The sequence below is a fragment of the Phoxinus phoxinus genome (assembly GCF_949152265.1).
Source record: "Phoxinus phoxinus genome assembly, chromosome: 13".
NCBI lineage: Eukaryota > Metazoa > Chordata > Actinopteri > Cypriniformes > Leuciscidae > Phoxinus > Phoxinus phoxinus.
The window spans coordinates 7,800,580-7,808,469 of NC_136888.1; positions in this window are offsets into that span (position 1 = coordinate 7,800,580).

Sequence of the window (7,890 nt, forward strand, 5' to 3'; positions counted from 1 at the left end):
TAATGTGCTTTTTTTTGTCCCTTGTTGTATCTTTGGATCATTTTGTGTTGTAAATAAATCCAAACAATCAAAAAGCCATCCTCATAATGATAGGGCCTGATAGCACCTGATAAGGCCATTATGGGATGTCGTAATGTCTTTATGACTTGATCATTATGATAATGATGTTTTATGTCTTTGTCTTTCTCAGGTGTGAAACACATCAATATTCATGATGATTCACACCCTCCTCACATAAAGCTTTCTTTCACAAAACGTTAGTAACCGAGTAGTCTAGCTTACGCTATGGGAACCCCCTTCAAAATGCCGTGCGAGCTAACTTTGCTCCTACTATAGCCCAAGGAAGATGCCTGAGACTCAAGAAGAGTAAAGTATGAGTCCTAATATAAGCCGGTCGTAACGGGCTTCATATAGGGTATGTATATATAAATATATATATATATATATATATAAAGAAACCTTAGTTCAAGTGGCCATAATCAGACGTGTGTCGAGCCCTATGGCTAGGGGAATGTGTTTCACAGTTATACTGAAAGAACCCTTGCTTGCAAAGCACTTCCAAGTTATAAAACTTTAGAAATGTGGACGGCGAGGCCCAGCCGGCCGACTCACAAATATCTTGAATAGGTATTCCACTTGACCAAGCCCAAGACGAAGCCATACTTCTTGTGGAATGGGCTCTGACACCTAAGGGGCAATGAAGGCCCTTAGACTCATAAGTAGGGATGGGAATTGATAAGGATTTAACAATTCCGATTCCATTATCGATATTGCTTATCGATCCGATTCCTTATCGATTCTCTTATCGATTCTCATTGGGTGAGGGAATAAGTACAAATTTGTTTGTTTGTTTGTATTAACTCGCTTTAATATCTGATCAGAAGACACAGGACAGAGCACATACACAAATTATGTGTAGCAACCTCAGAACAATTCTAAAAGGATAGGTGAGCTACTTCTCAAAGTGAGTGTGTGTGTGAATGAGCATGTGTGCGTTTGTGTGTGAGTGAGTGAGCGCGAGAGAGTGTGTGTGCGCTAGTGAGTGAGCGAGAGTGTGTGCGTGAGCGCTAGTGAGTGAGTGTGTATGTGCGCGCGCGTGTATGTGAGTGAGCATGTGTGCGTTTGTGTGAGTGAGTGAGCGCGAGAGAGTGTGTGTGTGTGTGTGCGCGCGCGCGAGAGTGTGTGTGTGCGCACGCGCATGAGAGTGAGTGAGTGCGTATGTGTGTGAGACAGCACGCGATGGCTGGTCGGAAAGCAACGTGGCGTCCCGTTAAAGGCCTCATTATACTTCTGCGTCGAACTTCTGCCTCTGCCATGTTTGCCGCGTTCTGAATCAAAACAACGCAGCGCGTGTGTGACGTCATGACACATTTGCAACGAGCGGAATCGATACGCAGGCATGCTAACGGTTCCAAGGAATTGATTTACTGGGCACCGGTTCTGAAGAAGAATCGGTTCTCGGTTCCCATCCCTACTCATAAGCCAGCATGATAGCGTCCACCATCCAGCAGGATAGTCTCTGCTTTGTGACAGCAAGCCCTTAAGTGCAGCCACCAAAGCATACAAAGAGCTGTTTCGACTGTCTGAATGAGGCAGAACGCTCCAAATAGACTCTAGAGATATTCTGACTGGGAGACAGTGTGCATTCTAGATGGCTGAGGATCCAAGATCTGTGAGTTATTAACTTTACCTTCGATTGGGCTATAATCAACCAATCGTCGAGGTAATTTAACACTCGCACTCCCCGAGTGAGCCATGCCCCTTTTTACTGTCGTCTCGACCGCGACTAAAAGGTGGTCTGCGAGCGAACTAGCGAGTAGCCTCGTTTTATTATGTTCAACACCATTCTGATATACCGGGGATAGCATCTCAGGCCTTGGCCCGCATAGCTTAGGGGTTGAATAAAGGCTGCAGGTGGGCCGCTCTGAGATGGGACCCGACCGTCCGACCGTGTGTTGACGCTGTGTGAACAGCACTCATGTGTAGGGGCGCACGCTTTACAGCGGGCACAGCCTTTATCACGTCTCCCTTCAGAGCGAGGGGGAGAACTGATACTCTGGGAACAGCTTCTGTGGTGTAGTGCATACTTCATAGTGGGCACACAATCTGCATTTATTACACTTTCAGCGTGAGCTAGAGGAAAGCTTGATACTCTGGGAACAGCTTCTGTGTGTAGTGGTGTGCACTTCATAGTGGGCACACAGACTACATTTATTACATCTCCCGCACGAGCTGGGGAGAGAACTGATACTGTGGTGACAGTAGCTGTTTCTCAGTGTGAAGGAAGGATCCTCGGAAGCCGGAATTTCGAGGATGCTACGTCATCGACATCCGTCGAAGGACTGTACCAATGTCGAGGATCCTTGGAATTTCAACCAAGGACTGAGTCCTTCGTTCGGAAAATTTCTCATATACAGGAAAGGATGCATTTGTGTATCCTTCGCGCTCCCAAATCACCCACAATCCTATGCGCGCAGCTTTGCTATCTTGTTAAAAAGTGGGACAATTTAAAAACCAAGTACAAGGTGGGAGAAAAGTATGGAAATAATTGTTTATGCACATTTTAACCCTTTCATGCATGAATTATGATAACCTCAGTCAGGATTTTTTTCCTATGTGTTTTTATTGCTCTTAGGGCATGAAAAACAAGATTTGATTTTTTTTTTCACCGAGATTTTCAGATGTCCATTTGAGTTCAATTGCTGTACAGCAACCAAATCAGTAGCACTTCCATTTCTGCGCCGAAAGCGGACCTTTTCACTGACGTAATGACGCAATGACGTGCACTTGCTAGCCTGTTCCATTTACGTGTTTTCCGAATGCTAAAGAAGAGCCTCGCCTAGCCTCTGAAGGAAATAACTTGGAAGGACCAGTCCTGCCAAGGAAGTATCCTTGATATTGAGAAACAGCAAGTGTTTTGTAGTAGGCACACCACCTATATTCCAGCGTGGGCTGAATGAAATCTGGGGCTGGACCGCTTTATGATAGGGACCTGGCCGCCCAGCTGTTTTCATGCTCGTGTGCTATTAGCACAGTGCTTGAGTGCAGGAGTGCGTACTTATAGTGGGCACACAGCCTACATTTAGAACGCCTCCAGCGTGAGCTAGAGGGGGAAACTGTTAGAAAGCGCTCTTCTTCATTAGAGTCACTGTTGAAACAGTGTATTTTTGCAGGGAAGCGTACATTACAGTGGACTCAACCTGCATTAAAATACTTCCAGTTTGAGCTAGAGAGGATTGTATTCACTATCCCTTGTAGGGAGCCCGAGATGGCACATTAACCCTCTCGGGTCGGCAATCACACCGGCGTGATTTGCGCGATTTTTTTTCCACATAGCAGCTAATTAGACTTAAAATACTCCGTCATTTATGGTCATACAGACGTAATAAATATGAATAAAGAAACTGTGAGATTTTGTACGTGTCCACTTACAATCAAAACAAAACGTTGTGCTTTTGTAAAATAAAGAAATTAAACAGGCTGTGCTTTCTGTCTCCGTCTCGTGAACTTTTTTTTCTTGAGCACGTCTCTAAACATAAACAAAACTCAGCGAATACTTGTCACACATTTATGAGATATATATCTTTATAAACATTTAAGTGTGTAGTTTTAAATTATCTGATTCAAAACTAAAACAAATATTCTCTGTTTAAGTATTTGTATAAAACCAACAAGATATCCAGTTTCTATAATGCTTGCTCATTAGTTTTAATGTGACCACACACGCAAAAGATATTGACATGCAAATCGCCCAGGCGTAACGCGAACGTGCTCATTACCTCAAAAACAAAACAACAAACTTCATCAGTCCTCTGCTGTTTGTTGAGTTTGGAAGACACGCTGTGAGCTTATTGGATTTACATCAGAAGAAGAAGAACGCGATTTGAAGACAAGAAAGATTTTAAGGTAAGAAATAATTCTGAATTATATTAGTTAGTGTTATTGTTGCATAAACTTCACATTGCCATTGAACTGTTGCTCGATGCTACAGTAAATGTTCTCTGCACGCACTGTGAGTTTGAGTCAGTCGTGCGAAGTGCGTGTGAAAAGCAAAATGCACCATGTTTTTACTCTCATTTCATAACGTCATCTCGATTGTAAACATTTGAAGTAACATATGATAATCAATATAGTTTTCTCTAGTGTAGTGTTACTTAAGTGTTCCTTTTTAACGATGCCTGCTATACTATTGTTATTATTTTATGCAGCCCCGCACATATATGCCTACAAGGCACAACAAACCTGGTGTTCATTATATATATGTGTGTATTTTGTAAATTTTAAAAAGCCATTTTAACCAGAACAAATCTATAATGTATTCCCAAAATCGTGCAGCGCTAGTTTCTCTTGATATCAGCATGTTCACAGGTTTTAATTGTGTTATTATTATTTACACAATAAATAATACCATCAGTGGGACCATATGCCCCACTGATGAGTCCTGATGACTTCAACATGAGAATGAACATGGTAAAGTAAAAAATCAAACACCTTGGAAATGACAGGTATGTACTATGTTTCAAGAATGGTGAAAGGTGTGTGACTGGTTAAGTCTCTTGTCTTTAGTTCAGTGTGTTAAATAATGTACTTATTTTGTCATTTGTTGTGTATCTTTGGATTATTTTATGTTGTAAATAAATCCAAACAATCAAAAAGCCATTCTTTTTTAAATCTCCTCATTCTTTGTGCAAGGTTCCTCATAATGATAGGACCTGAGAGCTCCTAATAGGGCCATTATTGTAGGGTCTTTGTCACGATCCACACTCAAGGAGACAAGGGAAGATCCAATAGCAGTAAGTAATTTATTTAAGGGTATCCGTAACTCGTAAACAGTCCAGGCAAGGGTCAATATCCAAATAGCAATCCAAACAAGAAAAAAAACAAGAACAAACCAGAAAACAGGACTCGGAAGTGGCGTGATACATAACAAGGACTCCGTGACAAACATAGAAACAACCAGGGTATATATACACAGAACTAACAATGATTAACAGGGAACAGCTGGGAACAATGACGGGCAACAGCTGAGTGCAATGAACAGTGATAAGTGCAGACAAGGATTGTGGGGAATGCAGTTTATAATGTGACAGACACCGTGGGGGACGAGGACCTCTAGTGGATACCCGGGGAAACACAAACCAGACACTGTGACATAACCCTCCTCCTACGGAACGGTTACCAGATGCTCCAAGACTAACAGACAAAACAAGAGTCCAGGCGGGAGGTGAAATGGTGGAGGATCAGGGGGCGGGACGGGGGGCCAGGTCCATAGAGGGGAACAGGAACAAAGGGTGACGACTTAGCCGGCGGCCAGGGCGAAACCGACAGTCCATCGGGCGGCCAGGGCGGAGCAGACCGTCCATCGGGCGGCCAGGGCGGAGACGACCCTTCAGGCGGCCAGGGCGGAGACGACCCTTCAGGTGCCCAGGGCGGAGCAGACAGTCCATCGGGCGGCCAGGGCGGAGACGACCCTTCAGGCGCCCAGGGCGGAGCAGACAGTCCATCGGGCGGCCAGGGCGGAGACGACTCTTCGGGCGCCCAGGACAGAGCAGACAATCCCTCGGGCGGCCAGGGCGGAGACGACCCCTCGGGCGGCCAGGATGGAGACGGCCCCTCGGGCGGCCAGGGCGGAGACGACCCCTCGGGCGGCCAGGGCGGAGAAGACCCCTCGGGGTCCCAAAGGAGGTTTGGTCCCTTTATAGTCATAGACCACGCCCATTTTGGCGGGCTCTGACGTGTTAGAGTGCCCTGAGTGGTTCCTGCGTCTGAGCCACCTCGCCATAGGTTTGTGCAGTTGCCGCAGCACAGCCAATGACCGCGCTCGCGCTCATCTGTGTCTGCTGTGCAGCTACACTTCGTTTTGAACAAATTGCTTCAGTATTCTCAAGAAAAGGAGTTTTCCCATACCGTAAGTTAGCCAATACGAGAGACCTCTCTAAAGGGAACATGTCTTACAAATTTTTATTCAATATATTGTTTTTATGAATGAGTACGCAGGATGGTTTTGAAGCAAATATTCTAGGCTACGTGATACAATTTTCAAAAGTCTTGTGAAGAAATAATCAGTATGGGTTTCATGACCTTATAAAACAGGAGAGAGGCCGCACTATGCATAAATTGTTTTATTTGCACAAACGCGCTTCGGCGCGTGCCTTCTTCAGTGTGCAACAAGATCACAGTGTAAACAATCTTATATGCCCACACCCATTGACACACCCATATTAACATCAACCAATAAATTTAAAATAATACACAGTCCAATGGTGTCACCAATGTTTCAATTAGTCCATTAATGAAAAACAACGACTGTTATACATATACAGAATGAACAAAAAATACACATGCTAGTGTTACATTTAGAAGAAACAACTTAGTGACAGATCTTCATTTATCCCACATGTGTTTAAGCTAAAAATGTACCACGCCTCTCGCTGAAGGAGGCGGTTCTCACGGTCTCCCCCTCTTGGGGACCGATTGACAAACTCCAAGCCCATAAATTTGAGCATATTAACATCATGTATTCCTAATGGGATGAATGAAGATCTGTCACTAAGTTGTTTCTTGTAAATGTAACACTAGCATGTGTATTTTTTGTTCATTCTGTATATGTATAACAGTCGTTGTTTTTCATTAATGGACTAATTGAAACATTGGTGAAACCATTGGACTGTGTATTATTTAAAATGTATTGGTTGATGTTAATATGGGTGTGTCAATGGGTGTGGGCATATAAGATTGTTTACACTGTGATCTTGTTGCACACTGAAGAAGGCACGCGCCGAAACGCGTTTGTGCAAATAAAACAATTTATGCATAGTGCGGCCTCTCCTGTTTTATATATTCTAATCATTCAGGCCAGCACTCTTAAAGTTTAAGTCCAATCATTTGATTGAAGCCAGCTCCTATTCCCATTTACTTTCATGACCTTATTACACGTCAGAACACCTCCAGGCAGGGCCGGCCCTGGGCATAGGCGGAATAGGCAAATGCTAAGGGCGCCGCCCACTCCTTGGGGCGCCCGGGCGGCCAAATTATTATTTTTATGAATATATTTTAATTTTTTTATTACCAATACTACTTAAATATAATGGATTAAAAAAAGCGATCGTCCGATAAAGACAAAACTACAACATTGCTTTCCCGAATCCCGATCCACCCCGGTCCGACTGAGTGACGCATCAATCTCCCCCGCCCCCGCCCTGCTGAAAAACAAAAAAAACATCCGTTGTGTGTGATTCTATACTGTCTATGACTCTATGGTGTGATTGTGAGTGACACAGATGGCCGAATTCACTGACACTGATAAGTTGTCATTATGTCAAAAAGACCGAAGCCATCTGGTGCCCAGGGAAGAAAAAAAAGAAGAGAAGAGGAAGAAAAACGCGAAAAGGACAGAGGTAGGTAATGATGATCAGTTTATCTAACTGTTATGTTGCATTAAGTTAGTTCAATGATGCCTGTAACGTTCGCTAATTTGAATTAGCTTAGTTGAACTTGTGCAGTATTTTATGGTGTTTTTATTTGAATTGGCTAAATTAGTAATGTTTATGTTATATGTATTATTTTTTCAGGAGATATTTTACTTTAACTTCACTACATTTGAAAGACAAATATCGTACTTTTTACTCCACTACAATTCTGTCAAGGTCCTTGAGTAGAAAGTAGTGACATATAAATCTTTATTTAAAATGAGTTCTGCATAAAATGTATGTTGCTATATAAACGTAAATCTTTATTTAAAATGAGTCCTACATAAAATGTTGTTATATATATGTATTATATGGATTTATTAAAAATAGCAACATTAAAATTCAATTTAAATAAAGACATCTCCATCTCAGCACCGCCCAGTGATTCAGCATCAATCTCTTCCCTCCACTTCAGCAATGT